This window comes from Aedes aegypti, chromosome 3, assembly GCF_002204515.2.
Source record: "Aedes aegypti strain LVP_AGWG chromosome 3, AaegL5.0 Primary Assembly, whole genome shotgun sequence".
In the NCBI taxonomy this organism is placed as follows: Eukaryota; Metazoa; Arthropoda; class Insecta; order Diptera; family Culicidae; genus Aedes; species Aedes aegypti.
This window is the reverse complement of record NC_035109.1, coordinates 152,593,759-152,611,945: the sequence shown is the minus strand read 5'-3', so window position 1 is coordinate 152,611,945 and position 18,187 is coordinate 152,593,759.

Here is an 18,187-nt window from a genome sequence, read left to right as displayed (position 1 = left end):
ACGTTGCCAAATCACGGTTTGATGTTCCGGAAGACATAAGGAAGAAAAAATGGTCATATTCGCCAAAAAAATACTTGCTCTGGCAGGCCATATGTCAATGCGGTAAACTGAGTAAACCGTACATTACAATGGGTACCATCAACAGCGAAATTTACCGCACCGAGTGCCTCCAGAAGCATCTGTTGCCCTTCCTGAGGTCTTACGGAGGCGAGACATTATTTTGGCCGGGTCTGGCATCATGCCATTACGCGCGATCGACGTTGGATTGGTATAGAGATAATAACGTTGATTTTTGTACCAAAAACTACCAACTCCTCAGATTCACCAGAAACTCGTCCGGTGGAAAGATTTTGGGTTATAATGAAGGCCATAGTTTTAAAATCGTCCAAGGTGTTTAAAAACGAGCTGAAATTGTGGGCTTCGTAGCCGTGCGGTTAGTGTCACCAGGCTTTTAGCCGCATCGTGCTAAGGTGTGTGGGTTCGATTCCCGCTGCAGGCCGGAAAACTTTTCGTGAGGAATGTTCTCCGACTGTACCACTGGGCGTTGCATGCTAGTCCGTTGTCTAGTGTGGTGCTTCCTTCAAAGGGCAAAATGCCCACTGGAAGCATTAACGTGTAGGTGTCTTTCAAATTGAAGAAAGAATGGATGAAAGTGACCAAAAAGTTTAGCTCCACCATTGCACAATATGTAATGAGGGGTCTTAAGGGAAACGTGCGGGCTTTCAGCGGCATTGAATAATGTAACTATGCAGAAACATAATCCATATGTATTAGTTCACTAATACGAACACTTTTGTCTGGTGCATTTTTTTTTTCGAGTACAGGCCATCATTTTGTAAGAAATACTATTTTTCAGTAAATTGCTGATAGAGGAATGCAAGCTGATTGAACGATAGCTAGAGTAATTATCTCTTGGCAGGACTTTTGTTCGGTTTTTCCTAAACATTTTTCCATTTTCCAGGAGAATATTTCAACAGCAGAAAATAATTTGATTAAGGGCCGAATTCACTGCATAAAGAAAAGGCAGCACGAAGAAAACGTGGTAGCTGACGCTCAAGAAAGCATGGACCGGAATGATATGCGGAGATTCTATGCAACGGTCAATGGTGCGCGGCACAATACCGTACCAGTGCCCGTCATGCAATGATCGAGAAGAAAATCTGCTGACCGATAAAACGGCGGTGGCTGCCAGGTGGAAGGAGCACTTTCAGCAATTGAACGGTGAGGATGGAAATGTAGCGAGGAACAGGATGAACATAGATGATGACGATCAAGCTGTGGACCCACCAACCATAGGAGAGGTTAAGAAGGCTATCAGTGAGCTGAAGAACTGTAAGGCTGCTGGGAAGGACGAGATCCCGGTCGAACTTCTCAAGCACGGAAGCGAGCAGCTTTACCAGTCGATCCATCGAGTACTGCTGAAAGTATGGGAGGACGAAGAATTGCCCACCGGCTGGTTGGATGGCCTCATCCGCCCTATCTACAAGAAAGGGCACAGACTGGAGTGTGCCAATTACAGAGGAATTACCCTGCCGAATTCGGCGTACAAAATTATGTCGCGCATCCTGTTTAACAGACTGAGACCGCTCGAGGAGTCTTTCGTCGGCGAATACCAAGCGTGCAGAGAAATGGCATTATTATCACAAGGTCGCACATGCTCCTTGGCTTTGCGGACGATATAGATCTAATTGGAACCGATCGCAGGTCAGTGGAAGAGGCCTTCGTGCCTCTGAAGATGGAGACAGCGAGGATAGGCCTGACCATTAATTCTACCAAAACGAAGTACTTGGTTGCAGGTAGTCAGGCATGGTGGTGTAGGTGCTGAGGTTGTGTTTGGTGGGGATGTGTTTGAAGTTGTTGAAGAATTAGTTTACCTTGGAACACTTGTGACATGTGACAACGACATTTCCCGCGAAGTGAAAAGACGTGTTACGGCTGCGAATAGGGCCTTTTACGGACTACGTAACCATCTTAGGTCCCGCAGTTTGCAAACGGAAACAAAATTCGCCCGGTATACAACATTTATTCTTCCGGTGGCTCTCTACGGGCACGAAGCGTGGACGTTGAAAGAGTCAGACCGGAAAGCTCTCGGTGTTTTCGAGCGTAAAGTGCTGCGGACAATACTCGGTAGGAAACTCGAAAATGGTGTGTGGCGCAGTCGCATGAATCACGAGTTGTATCAAGTGTACAAAGATGCGAATATTATCAAGCGTGTAAAATACGGCAGACTTCAGTGGGCTGGTCACTTTGTGCGAATGTCGGAAGAAAGAATTGCGAAAATAATATTCAGCAGAGAACCAGGTAGAGGTCGGTGGCTTCGGGGAAGACCACGAACACGCTGGCTGTACGCAGTGGAAGAGGACCTGGTGACCCTAATCGTTCGGGGCAACTGGAGAAGTTTCGCCCAAGACCGACGAAGATGGAGCTCTACAATACGCCCGGCAATGGCGTGACGCTACGCTGTAGCCATCAAGGTATCAAGGTAGGTAAGGTCAGATTTCTAAACCACTTCGGGTAGAGTAGAAATTCGATGCGTGTGATCGGTTTAACTGCTATATTCATGCTGTGCTTTACAATTTGCTACTATCGTATCGAATTCACTGAGTAAGGATGTGGTAGTGTTCAAAAGCGAGAGGAAATCATGAAACGCAAATCTCTGGAATACCTATCTAGCGTTACGGAAATTTATTTGAATGAATGTTCGAAATTCTATTATATGCCATTTAAATTGATAGTTAGAACACAAACATTCGATATTTGCTAATTTTTAAATACTCACAACATGATGTCCGACAAAGGTCTCCATGATTCTTGCTAGGGGCCATGTGAATGATGGATAGTTATCTTGTTTGGCCAAGATGATAGTTTCAGGATCGATGTTCTTGGTCGCCTTAATCCACTTCTAGCATTGTTGCAGGAGAGTTAAATAATCTGTTGACCAATATTTCCGAAAAATACCCCAAAAATTGTACTTAAATCCGGAACTATCATAAAACTCAAAATAATTAATGCATGAATCAAAAATATAACTCATTTGTGGTTTTTCTTAAAAAAAAACATCATAATCAATCGAAGCTGGCATTTGGGATTTTGAAACTTAATGTCGGTATCCAGTACTGTAGAGGTTAAAACCAATGCCTTGCAGTATTTTTCACCCGATACTTGTAATAACACTGCGGTTGGTGAGTGGCTGGGCATGGCGTACCATTGGTACCTCGCGTACCTGCAGGAATAAAAGAGACTTAGCCTCCTGCCCAGCAACTCCTATCCCTACCTCCTCGAGGCACTGGCCGGGGTACGAGCAACCTTAGGGAAGATCTGATAGCCAACCCCGGTGGAAATTTTGGTCGTATGCTGACAGGGGAGGGGGAGTTTGCTTTTACTTTTGATTCTGCAAACATGGAGCGTCTGTACTACATGTTAGGAGCGGCTCACAACAGCGTCTGTTCTCCATGTCAGGGGAGGCTGATCATCGTCCGACTGCCAGAGAAGGACTCTAAGCTAAACTGTGCACTATGGCCCTCCGAACATTTAGGTCGAATGATGCTCCAGAAATCTAGGGGGTTGGTGTCAGGCTCTGCAAGCCAGCCGTAAAAAATCAAGCATCAAATAATCAATGAGAAAATACGAACCAAGACAATCGGCGAAGACCACAGCGACGTAAAAGGACTGTAAATCTCTCAACTTGATTGCGAGCACACGCATACTCGCTGACGTGCTGAAGGACCGCAGATCTGGCATCGTAGCGCTGCAGAAAGTGTGTTGGAAGGGATAAATGGTGTGAACGTTTAGAGGTAACCATACCATACCAGAGCTGCGGCAACACACACGAGCTGGGAACAGCTTTTATAGTGATGGGAGATATGCAGAAGCGTTTGATCAGGTGGCCGATCAATGAAAGAATGTGCAAGTTGAGGATCAAAGGCCGGTTCTTCAACGCCAGCATAATAAACGTGCACAACCCTCACTCTGGAAGCACTGATGATAATCAAGGCGCTTTTTAACCGCAGCTCGAACGCGAGTACGACAGCTGCCCAAACCACGACGTCAAAATCATCATAGGATATCTAAATTGGGTGTAGTAGGCCTTGAACTGGCAGGACGTTATTTTCCTTTCTCTTTTTTAGGTGAGAAAATTTTCAAGACCTACGAAGATTGGATTTGGTGTGTTTTGCCTGTGTGGTGCGATAGTTGACGATTCTCTGTGTGGCGCGGTAGAAGAAGAATCCCTGTGTGGCGCGGTAGGAGTAATTCAAGGGCGGTTTGCAAGCTTGAAGCCTTTGTGAATCTTTGCCCTTTAGTTCGGTGTCGGAGGATACAATTCCTGTGTGGTGCGGTAGGAGTATAGAATTTCCTGTGTGGCGCGGAAGGAGTATTTCAAGAGGACGTTATTCGCCTTGGATTATTGAAAATTGAAACCATCTTGGTTCAGCTGAAGTTTGTTAAGTATTTTTTTGATTTTATTTTCATTTTTTTCTATTTTAAAGTATAATAATACTTTAATATTAATTGTTGAGTTTCCGTCATGGAAACTGATGATGGAGAGGGGTCAAAAGAAAACGTTGTTTCTAGTGATTCCTCTTCATCGAATAAATCCTTTCGAGTAAAAGTTTATCCGTCTAGTTTTCCTGGACCTTTTGTAGTTTACTTTCGTAAGAAAGAGAAACCAATCAATGTTTTATTGATCTCTTCTGAGATATACAAATTATACACGTCCATTAAAGAAATTAAAAAAATTTTTCTGGACAAATTGCGTGTAGTTTTTGGATCAAGAGATGATGCTAACGCTCTTCTTGAATCCAAATTATTTTTTGATTCCTATCGCGTTTATGCTCCTTCTAATGCATGCGAAATTAATGGAATTATATATGATGAATCTTTGGATTGTGAAGATATTAAAATTCATGGTTCAGGTGTTTTTAAGAACAAATCCATTTCTCCTGTTAAGGTTTTGGATTGTGTTCGTTTATCGAAATTATTCTTTGCTGGTAATGATTCAAAATATATGCATTCACATTGTATAAAAATAACATTTTCCGGTTCAGTTCTTTCGTAATTCAGTAATTTCGATGTAGATGTGTTTTGTTTAAATGAAACATGGTTAGGTACGGCTAGATTTTTCCGTATCCCTAATTTTAATATTATTCGAAAAGATAGAGATACATCATTTGGCGGAGTTTTAATTGGAATTCGTGATAATGTTGAATTTAAATACTTAAATGTATCCTTCCAAACACAAATATGTGGCTGTTACGATTAGAAATGGCAAAAATGAGTTTTCAATTATATGTTTTTACATCCCCCCAAATGCAAGTTTTAGTTTGTCAGAAATTAAAAGCGTCTTAAATGAAATCCCATCACCATTTTATATACTAGGAGATTTCAATGCACATAATTTCGCCTGGGGTAGTGAAAAAACTGATGGTAGAGGTTCATTAATTATGGATTTGATTGATGATTTGAATTTGAATATTCTCAATGATGGATCGATTAGGGTAGATGCACCAATAGTGGAGGTACTAAGCACTATTGAACTTCATTTAACCGCCTAAATTCAAGAAGTGCAATTAATGTACATGTTAGTGTTGGAACGGGAAGTAACGACCAATGGCTTAATGAGAAAAAATATTTCATCGCAGTAACCCACGGCATGTCAGTGAAAAATAATACCTCCACTATTGGTTCACTGTTCCTTTAGTTGCGGTATATTTTTAATTTGTGTTCCTATAGTTGCGGTATCCGTGGTTTTCTTATGGGATCCTCCACTATAGGAACACTTTACCGCAACTATTGGTACAAGCAATAACAGTTTTAGCTATTTTAGTGATATTTCATCAGTTTTAAAGCAATTTGAACGCTCTTTTCAACTACTTCGTGTATCAACAAGCCAATACGTCGATTTGCAGTGTCGGTTCTGTGGCTAATTTAATTTAATCAGTGAAAACGGCACTACCGCAACTATAGGAACACCCACAACTAAGGGAACACTTACCCTACTAGGATTGCTGTGCCTCCTAATAATCATTCCTGTGTTGATTTATCTTTATGTTCAAATAATTTATCAATGCAATCATCTTGGAAAACTATTCATGATCCAAATGGTAGTGATCATTTACCAATTTTGATTGATATGCAAACTTCTGAAGACAATGAAGTGGTTTATGAAGTTTTTACTCCCGATCTTTGTAAAAATGTTAATTGGAGTAAATTTTCTGATCTTGTTTCCATTTCATTAATCAATATTGTCAATTCAGATACTCCAATTGATAGTTACAATACTTTTTCAAAGTTGTTAATAGATTGCTTGCAAAAATCTCAACATAATAAACCATCTTTAAAAAGTACAAAAAAAAAATCGTCCTTCGTTTTGGTGGGATAATGAGTGTTCCATTTCTTTAAGAAATAAATCTAAAGCTATCAAATTATTTCGCAGATCAGGCTCCAGAAATGATTATTTTCTATATTGCAAAGCTGAAGCACAGTTTACTAGACTTACTAAATTTAAAGAGAGAAATTATTGGAAAATTGGACAGAGAGACTTCATTGTCAACTTTGTGGTCCGTAGCACGTAATTTAAGAAATTATAATTCTTCTCCACTCACTATTTTGGAATATTCAGAACAATGGATGGATGATTTTTCTTCTAAAATTTGTCCTGATTTTGTTCCTCCGTCCATTGATTACAAAACTAATTCAATCAATTACTTTCCTGAACTTTGTAATCCATTTTCAATAGCTGAATTTGACATGGCTTTATCAATAACCAAAAATACTGCTCCAGGTATTGACAACATTGAATTTATTGTACTAAATAATTTACTTTCTTTTGTCAAAATATTATTCCTTTTGAATGGCGTTTCATTAAAGTTATAAATATTGTCAAACCTGGTAGAGATCCAGCATTTGCTGATAGTAGAAGACCTATTAGTTTATTGTCATGTTTGCGAAAATTATTAGAACGTATGATTCTAAATCGCCTTGAATTATGGGCTGAGGACAATAATATTTTTTCATCTTCTCTTGTATTGCACTTTTAGCTTCACAAATCCAGCTTTCATTCAATAAAAAGCAGGATGTTGTGTCAACATTCCTGGATGTTTCTGGAGCTTATGATTCTGTTTTAATTGATTTATTATACATGAAAATGCATAATTTGAATATTCCAAATTTAATATCAAATTTTATATGCAATTTATTTTCTTTCAAAATCATGAATTTTTATCATAATGGTAAATCGAAAATAATACGTTATAGTTATTTCGGTCTACCACAGGGATCTTGTTTAAGTCCTTTTTTGTATAATTTATTCACAAGTGACATTGCTTCAATTATTCCTAATGGATGTTATTTATTACAATTTGCTGATGATAATGTCATTTCTATCAGTTGCAAAAAAAGAGAAATTATAAGACATTTTATGCAATGTGCTCTGAACAATATTGATACGTGGGCTCATGAAAATGGTTTTTCTTTTTCTGTTCAAAAAACAAAATGTATAATATTTTCGAGAAAATATTCAACTTCTTCAATACAATTATATTGGAATGGTATTGAAATTGAACAAGTTGATGAATATAAATATCTTGGAATTTGGTTTGATTTTAAACTGAACTGGAATGCTCATATAAAATATATTCAAAAAGTTTGTTCAAAAAGAATTAACTTTCTTCGTACAATTACAGGGACTTGGTGGGGCGCAAATCCTTCTGATTTAATTACACTTTACAAAACTACTATTCGTTCAGTAATGGAATATGGTTGTTTTACATTCGGGAGCGCTGCACGTACATATTTTGTCAAACTTGAAAAAATACAATTTCGTTGCTTGAGAATTTGCTTGAAACTTATGAATTCAACACATACTCAATCAGTAGAAGTTCTTGCTGGTATAGTACCATTGAAGATTCGTTTTCAAGAATTGAATTGCAAATTTGTGATGAAATGTTTTTCAAACAATCATCCTCTTATTGAATTTTTGAAATCTTTATTTGATATTAATCCTACGAGCAAAATGTTAGATTCATTCATTCATTGCTCTACAGAAAATATTGAACCGATTCCTTCGTATACCTTTTATAATTCAAAAATATCCATTCATTCATATAAACCATTAATTGACTTGTCTCTATTCCATGAAATGAAACAAATTCCAAAATTTCACCATTCTCATTTTGCTAACATTTTATTCGAGCGCAAATTCAATGGAATTACTCCCGCACATTTTTTTATACTGATGGTTCATTGATTGACGGTATCGCAGGTTTTGGTGTCTATAATTTATTTTCTGGTCATTTTTTTAAATTGCAATCTCCTTATTCTGTTTTTTCAGCAGAATTAATTGCTCTTTACTTTGCGTGCAATTTGATTAAAGATTGTGCACCAAATATTTATATTGTTTGTTCGGATAGTTTGAGTTGTCTCCAGGCTTTAAATACAAATAATTTCAACTTCAAAATTCATTATATTATATTAATTATGAAAAGATTATTACTTGAACTTAGTTCTCGAGGATTTGTCATTAAGTTTATTTGGATTCCTGCTCATTGTAAAATTTATGGGAATGAACAGGCAGATACGTTAGCTAAATTTGGTGTTCATCATGGAATAATTTACAGCCGTAACATAGTTCCTTCTGAATATTATCCAAAATTAAAAGTAAAATCTCTTTTGGATTGGCAAACGTGTTGGAATTCGAGCGACAAAGGACGTTGGTGTCATTCTATTTGTCCTAAAGTCAATTATTTTCCATGGTTCAAAAATATGCCAGCAAGTAGAAATTTTATTTGCTCTTTTTCGAGATTGATGTCAAACCATTATATTTGTAACAGCCATTTGTATCGCATCAACATAAAAGATTCCAATTTATGTGATTGTGGGGAATTTTATGAAGACATCGATCATATAGTATTTCAGTGTGACAAATTCATTACTCCTAGAAATAAATTAATGAACAATATAGTAAATTTGGGTCAACCTATTCCTGTATCTGTACGTGATATACTTGGTACAAAATGGTATCCTGTAATGAAACTTTCATTTCAGTTTATAAATGAAATCTCATATTTGGTTTGATACTCTTTGTGTTTTTCTTTTAACTTTTATTTTCAGATGTCACGTTGGATTCGATTTCGATTCTCTCCCTCACTGGCTTTCGATGACACTCCTCACTTAACGCGGATTATTATGTTTCAAGATTACGGCTCTGTTATGGTTTAGTACCGTGTGAGCCTTTAGTTTTAAGTTTGATTTGTAACGTTTATCGAAAAGATAAAGAGGTTTTGTGCCTCTTTGAGAAAGATTTCCAATTGAAATCACTCAAAGGGGTTTTTCCCTCTTTCAAAATTTTAGTTAAAAATAAATAAATAAATAAATAAATAATAGGATATCTAAATGCTCAGGTTGGCCAGGAGGAGTTCAGACCGACTAGTGGAAAGTTCATCACCCACCGACTGACGAACGAAAACATCTTATGACTAATTGATTTTGCTACTTTCAACATAGTCTTCCGTACTGATACACCTGGAGATCACCACAGCAAACAGAATCGCAGATCGGCCACGTTCTGATCGATGGACGGCATTTCTCCGATATTATCGACGTCAGGACCTATCATGGCGCTAATATTGACTCCGATCACTATCTGGTAATAGTGAAGCTGCGCCCAAAACTCTCCGTCTTTAACAACGTACGGTACCGACGCCCACCTCGGTATGATTTTGAGTGACTGAAGCAACCGGATGTCGCCACAGCATACGCCCAGCATCTCGAGCAAATGTTGCCGGAAGAGGATTCGCTCGCCGAAACTCCTCTCGAGGACTGCTGGAGTACAATAAAAGCAGCCATCAACGTCGCAGGCGAGAATATTGTTAGGTACCTTGAACGGAGTCGATGGAACCAATCGACGAGGAGTGTAGAATCATTCTGGAGGAGAAGAACGCAGCGCGGGCAGTAATGCTGCAGCAAGGTACTCGACAGAACATGGAACGTTATAGACAGAAGCGGAAGCATCAGACCCGTCTGTTCAATTCAAGGCGGCATACGATAGTATCGACCGCGTAGAGCTATGGAAAATTATGGACGAGAACAGCTTTCCCAGGAAGCTCACGAGACTGATAAGAGCGACGATGGAAGGTGTGCAAAATTGTGTGAAGGTTTCAGGCGAACACTCTAGTTCGTTTGGATCCCGCCGGGGACTACGATAAGGTGATGGACTTTCGTGCCTGTTGTTCAATTTTGCGCTAGAAGGTGTTATGCGGAAAGCCGGGCTTAACAGCTGGGGTACGATTTTTACGAGATCCATTCAATTTGTTTGCTTCGCGGATGATATGGACATCGTCGGCTGAACATTTGAAAAGGTGGTAGACCTGTACACCCGCCTTAACGCGAGGCAGCAAAAGTTAGACTGGTGGTGAATGCGTCCAAGACAAAGTACATGCTAGCTGGTGGAACCAAGCGCGACAGGGCTCGCCTAGGTAGCAGTGTTACGATAGACCGGGATACGTTCGAGGTGGTCGACGAGTTCGTCTACCTTGGATCCTTGCTGACGGCTGACAATAACGTTTACCTTAAATACGGAGGCGCATCATCAGTGGAAGTCGGGCCTACTATGGCCTCCAGAATGAGCTGCGGTCAAAAAAGATTCATGCCCGCTCCAAATGTACCATGTACAAAACGCTCATAAGGCCGGTGTCCTCTACGGGCATGAAACGTGGACGATGCTCGAGGAAAACCTACAAGCACTTCGAGTCTTCGAATGTCGGGTGCTTAGGGCAATCTTTAGCGGTGTGCAGGAGAACGGTGTGTGGCGGCGAAGGATGAACCACGAGCTCGCCCAACTCTACGGCGAACCCAGTATCCAGAAGGTGACCAAAGCTGGAAGGATACGATGGGCAAGGCATGTTGCAAGAATGCCGGACAGCAACTCTGTAAAGATGATGTTCGCTTTGGATCCGGTTGATACAAGAAGGCGTGGATCACAGCGAGCTAGGTGGGAGGATCAAGTGCGCATCGATTAGGCGAGCGTGGGGAAGAACCGAGGATGGAGAGATGTGGCCACGAACCGAGTATTGTGGCGTGAAATTGTTGATTCAGTGTTATCTGTTTAGATGTTTACTAAATAAATGAAATGAATGGTATTGACAACTAAACAATACCTAATTATTGCGAGTTACTTGTTTCGCTTCGGGCAAGGTTGTCATTCGAGCATTTTTTTTTGGTCTTATCACAAATATTTGTCCATAAAATTGTATGAATGTAACAAAAATAGAACAAAATAGTTATTTATGCAACAAGTTGCAAAATGATGATTTTTTCAGTACGAGTTGTACAACGAGTGCTGAAAAAATCGAGTTTTGCAACGAGTTGCATACAACATTTTTTGCTATTACGAATAATGCCGTTTTAGCTGGATCATTTCCAAAAGCACAAACAAACATTTCAACAGAAACCACGTGGGCATCAGTGCTGGGAATGGTAATAGTAGCAGGCTTTAATTTCGTGAAAATCACATGGCTTTCTAAGTACAGTAGTTCAAAAACTTGAATCTCATCAAGTAGCGTATGTTGGGTGCATGACTTTTCTAAATCGTTAGTGTCATTGAAGGCTCTAAATGCGGGAAATGCAGCGGGAAATAGAACATTTTTCTACCGTAATTTTGGGTTGCCCTTAGCAACCGGTGTTTTGCAATTTTCAAGGCTTTTTGCCTTCGCTGACTGCGATTGGCTTTGTTTGGCTACTGTAGAATGAATTTCAGATTTTTTCCCAACCCTGGTGGGCATACATCCATGTGTAGTATTTTTCAATCGCGTAGGCTGCGACATAGTATCTACGAGTGTCACAAATTTTCTAGTTCACGTCATACAGACCCATATTTCCTATTGGAGGGCAGAGCATGTAAGACGGGGCGTACAGTAGCGGGTACTGCTGCCACCGCTACGAATGCTGGACGATCCATTCCTTAACCCACCGTCGGTCGCCCTAGTGTACTGAGTACACGCACTTTGCGAAAACTCGAAAAACACGTTGAAAACCCCTTCTAATTGATCCGGGTGTTGGTCCTATTCCAAGATCTACTCTTTTTCTTGCTTGTAGGAAAGAAATTTTTCAAAAAAATCAACGGGCCCGTCACACGAGCGGTCGCATCGTGTACTGAGTACACGCGGAGCATTTTGATTATAAATCTAAAACTAGGCAAGATTGAATATTGATATTTTCGGCAAATTTCTTCAGTTCAGCGATACCAATTGGACAGAGGACAAATGAAACTTTAAAAGCATTCTCACCCTTCAGTGGCCATCGGAATGTGTCCCGGGGGAACCGGTGAAGTGGACATTTCGCAATGCAACATCTCTAACACAAATATCTCAGTATCTAATTTTTTTAGCAAGATGGTGTCTTGGGCATAATTGTTTAGTAGATCAAGGACTAACTGTTGAATTCTGTCAACAGTTGGCGCTAGTGAGCATGTAATTTTTCAAACACGGATATCTCAGGATCCTGATTACCTAGAAAGATGCGGTCTTCGACAAAGTTGTTTAGTAGGTCAAAAACTATCATATTATATGCCATCTAACTTGAAATTCTGCCATCAGATGGCGCTAGTGAGCATGCAATATTTCAATCACGAATATATCAGGATCCCGATTTTTTAGAAATATGGTTCTTTCGGCAAAGTTGTTCGATAGTTCAAGGACTAATATGTGATGATCTATTTAATTCGGAATTCTTTCACCAGATGGCGTTAGTGAGTATGACATTTTTGGAACACAGATATCTCAGGATCCCGGAAGCTGACGCCTTCAACAAAAGTGTTGAGTAGGGGATATGCCATGTGAAAGGCCACCCAACTTGAAATTCTACTACCAGATGCCGCTAATGCGACATCTGTATTTTGATCGGGGCAAGCTGTAAAGTATATGAAGGACTAAACATGTGATGTGCCGTTTGATTCGCAATTCTTCCACTACACGGTGTTAGTGATTATTAGAGCGGATCATAATTAATAAAAGTTTGAAAATCCAATCTCGCATATGTTTGTTACTATAATTACCATAAAAATAATGTTCTGTGAAATTTTCAGTTTTCTAGATGGTTACTAAAAGGTGGCTCAAAGACGATGTAGGCTTATATGCAAGTTACTATAAAGAAATTTCAAAAAAATGTTCTAAACACGTTAATACTAGATTAAGTAAGTATAAACTTATCATCACATAGTAAAAACTCATTCTTCAAACTATAATGAAGTAATTTGCTGAAGAGATAAATTCATTCCAACGAATTGGAGAAGAGATATTCATGAGTTTGTTTGCTTTTATTTAGCTTCATAAGGGATTATAGTCCTGCAATTGTTCCCAGAAAATCCCAAACAATTTAGCTCAAAAGGGATTTGTTTCTTCAGCAACATCCTTCATTAGGGTTTGAAGAATGAGTTTTTAGTATGGAATGATAAATTTGTACTTACATTACAGTACTAACGTGTCTGGAACATTTCTCAACATTTTTCCATAGTAATTTCCATATAAATCTACATTGTCTTTGGGCCACCTTTAAATCACCACCGAAAAAGCTAAAAATTTCACAGAACATTAGATTAGAAAGATGGCGTCCTTGATCAAGTTATTCTGTGTATCACGGGCCAACGTGTAAGGGGTAAAATATACTCAAAATTCTTCCGCATTCAATTTTACAACGGAGTGGGTTGCTAGATGTACTTCCATCAGGCTACGCTAGAGGTCCTAATTATTTTTTTTTATGCAGAATCTCGAGTTCCTGATTATTCTTCAAAGTTATTCAGTAAGCAAAGTGCTGACATGCTATGGGCAATTATATTTGGAATTATGGAACCCGGCGAAAGTGAGTATTTTATTTTCTGAATATCTTATGATTCTGATCATTTGGGCTAACTGTGCACGTTTTGTCAAATGTTAAAATATTTCGTTACCAGTGAAAAACGAAAGCACAAAATAAAACGAGAGATATAAAGTTCATTATCGTTCTACCGAGATGTCGGCTAACCGAATTTTTCACAACATAATTACTGTTCGATTTTGGTAAGATTCGTTTTCGACACCATGCCAAAGTGTTTCATAAATTTGTTATGATTGAGCATCAATTATGAACAAAGTATATAGAAAATCAATTTTATTGTTTAGATAGTATGAGCGTTGACTTTAATGATAAACCCAGAGAATATGATTATACTAGAGAAGCGCTGAGAGCATTTTGAATTTATTTATAATCAACACAGGCAATACATGCCTGACATAACCTCAAAACTCTATATAAAACATATGTCAGTGAACGCCAATTCCATATAAAAAATCGAAACAGTTCCAGCAGTAAATTTCATGGAGCAGGACAGTCAATTGAGCATGATGAGAGAGGGACAGGGAAGGGGAATTATTCGTGACGTCACCATGCACTCTTCTATCACATTTGAGGTGATTCGAGCAATGTTCTCATCCTGTGAGTTGCCATAATAGACCGAGCTAACCGGTGACGTCACTTTCAAGTCGCTTTGCACTAACTCACACCCAATTGTTTTTGTGTAACAGCTTTCTGACGCAAACTAGACAAGCCTTTTCATGAGACAGGTCCGTGTTACCATTCGTTTCTATCGGTGGAGGACTGGTGCATACACGGGATCGTCATTTCCATACAAGACTGTCAAAAACCTTTCGAATCAGTTTATTTGACACATCTCGTGAAAACGCCTATTGCTCGGTTGGAACCGCGTTTGACAGTTCTTTGATTTCAGTATTCGCGCTTCTCTATATAAACAAATTCTGTGGATAAACCCTACTTTCTTGATAATCTTGAACTTCAAGTAGTGTGAAGTGAATGAAAGCCGAATTTAGTACTGTATCATTTAATTCCACTAGAGTGTGTATCCTTTGACAGATACGCGTATTTCGATCTCCATTGTAAGCCCGTCTTCAGTATCGTGTACTAGACTCGACGAAAACTCAATTCGTAAAGTGATTCTATAAAAAAAAACTATGTTAAAAGTGAATAGGAGGACGAATTTTATAAAAAAAATGTTTATACTGGTGAAGCTGATAAAAAAAGGAAGATAAATATAATTCCTAAATGTGTTTCCTAACCTGTTTATCCAAGATTTCTTATTGTGTTTGCATTACTATGTGCGTTTGAAATGCAAATATCAAATGCGGGAACACCAAACGCAGTAAGATTTTTAACAAGGAAGGCGAAGTCAAAATTTGGTTTTCTTTGCTGCGTTAGCGGTGATATGGATCATGGTTGCTAAGTATCCTTTGTATACTTTGTGTTCGCGCATTTGAAGCTCACTAAGACTGGATTTGCACGTCAAACGCAAACAGCAATAATAGAAGCCCGGAAGCAGTTGAATAATATTTGTTTCAAGAAAAATCCAACCCAGTTTGTAAAGAGAACAGAAAACGCCATATTTCTAAATACTTTAAAACCTCCATGAATCGATGTTCCATAGCTCGATAAAGACTCATGAAACAATACTTGAAACAAAAACAAAAATCATGGTTACTATGATGCACCCTTCAATTAGTTTTCCTAAGAATGATCCCTTAAATATCGACTGGAAATTTGACTGTAGTTAAGATTCTGAAGTATTTACTTATGGAATTTTAATGCTGAATAGCGCCGTTTGGTAGCATAGTTTTGAATCAAATGGATTATAGCATGTTAAACATACTTTAGCCTTGGACAGAATAAACAACTTTGTTGAAGACATCATTTTCATGACTATGCAATCACGATCCTAGATATTTGGGTTGGAAATACAGCATGATACTGAGCATCTTGAACTATCGAACAACTTTGCCGAAAACACCATATTTCTAAAAAATCGGGATCGTGAGATATTCGTGATTGAAATATTGCATGCTCACTAGCGCCATCTGATGGCAGAATTTCAAGTTAGATGGGCTATAATATGATAGTCCTTGACCTACTAAACAACTTTGTCGAAGACCGCATCTTTCTAGGTAATCAGGATCCTGAGATATTCGTGTTTGAAAAATTAAATGCTCACTAGCGCCAACTGGTGCCAGAATTCAGAAACAAGCAGCCTATCACATGTTAGTCCTTGACCTACTGAACAACTTTGCCGAAGACACCATCTTGCTAAAAAATTTAGATACTGAGATATTTGTGTTCGAGATGTTGCATTGCGAAATGTCCACTTCATCGTTTCCCCCGGGGAACAATCCGATGGCCACTGGAAGGATAGGATGTTTTCAAAGTTTCATTTGTCCACTGACCAATTGGTACCGTTGAACTGAAGATATTTGCCGAAGACATCAATACTCTATCTTTCATAGCTTTAGATTGACAATCAAAATTGCTCCGCGTGTACTCAGTACACGATGCGACCGCTCGTGTAACTTTTTTTTGAGCGACTGACGGAAGGTTAACCAGTATTGAAAGATCGGCCAATCGTTGGAAAATGCAGTTCGCCGAAAATGGATTTTTCTCGGTATTCATGGATGATACCATGCTTCAGAAGTAGGGCGCATTATATCGCATCCGAGTGCGAGTCGAATGCACTAGGGTAATGTGGGGCAAGATGAGCACCCGGGGCAAGATGGGCACCCCTAGTTTGTGTCGTTCCTCCCGATTTTTTTCAATAAATTATTTGGGGTTCTGATGAATATCATTAAATTGATATGATGGCCATAAATTTCAGCTAAAAAATCAACAGCACAACGTAAATATTGTCAAAAATACATAGATGTCCAAACATTTACTTTTTCATATAAGATTTGTTCATTTAAAAGTGATATTTTTGTTGCGTAAACCATTTAATTCAAACGTTTTTGGCCGTATAGATAATCAGGAGCAAAATTTTTATCAAATTTACAAAATATTTCAATTGTTTTGATTATATTATTAAATTTACACCCTTGGGGCAAGATGAGCACCATGTTCAAAATTAAGTAAAACTGTGAAATTATAGAACCACATTTAGCTGTGGGCTTGACTTACGGTATCCTTTTTGCAAAAAACATTTTTTCTAAAAAAAATATAAACAAGCAACAAATTTAATCGATTTTTAAGTAAAATCTTAGCAATCTATGAAAAGTTATTTATTTTTTTATAAAAGTTTTAAAATCTAAGCTAGTTAAAGATAAATACTATCAAAAATTAAAGATAATATCTTGGGATATTGCAAGCATTGAAAAATAATAGTTTTCTTTAGTAAATTGCATCTTTTTATTGGGGTGCCCATCTTGCCCCGCAGTTATTTTGACCGATGATAAAAAGCTTTTTTTTAACGTATTATTTGGAAAACTATTCATCACTTTTTGAAACTTTTAATGGTTGGAGGTCAAAGTAATAATGTAAAAGATAAGGATGGTTACCAATTTTACCAAAATAAGAACGTTGTGGTAGGCTTAAATCGCGCTTATCCTTAGGGTGCTCATCTTGCCCCGCCTGACCCTACTTCTGAAGATATCTCGCATAGATTCTGAGAAAATTCTAACTTCGGCGAGAAACCGATTCTAACTTTTTATCGCGCCGACAATATCATTAGTCTTGCATCTGGATCGCACATTAGATATAACATCAGATGCTATGGCAGAATAGACTGGGATATTTGACTGACGCCTCCCAAACAGAAATGAAAAGTGCTATTTTTCAGCACCGAAACCAGTGCTGAAAAGTAGCACTTTTCAGCATTGTTTTTTTGGTAGGAAAAGCAGGCCTTTATGTTGTGCATCTTTTCAATGAAAAGTTGATTGATTTGCAACGGAATAGCAAAAATTCCGTTCTCATTCAGTATTTACTTTTAGCGAACAATAATATAAAATCATGTTAAATGGACTGCGAAATACAGTACCAATAGAAAATACTCAATCGCACTTAACAACCATTACTCCAAACAACACACTGCGCCAAGATGTCCAAACCGTCAAACAATTTACAGCGGGTGGAGGTTTGCAAACAAAATGGTTCATAATTTCCTCCGCAGCAACTTTTTCCTCCAGCCAGTAGTGTTCAAGGTTAAGGCTGCAAAACAGTTTACCGTTTCAATCAACCGCCAAAAGTTTTGCTCACTCTACTTCCAAAAGCTAGGTATAGGCGATCTAAACACTTAGCAGTGGTTTCGAACCCGCATTTTCCTCCACTTTTCGGTACGGCGTATCGCATGATCGTCGTCACTTGCACCGAATTGCTGTTGTGACTTTTT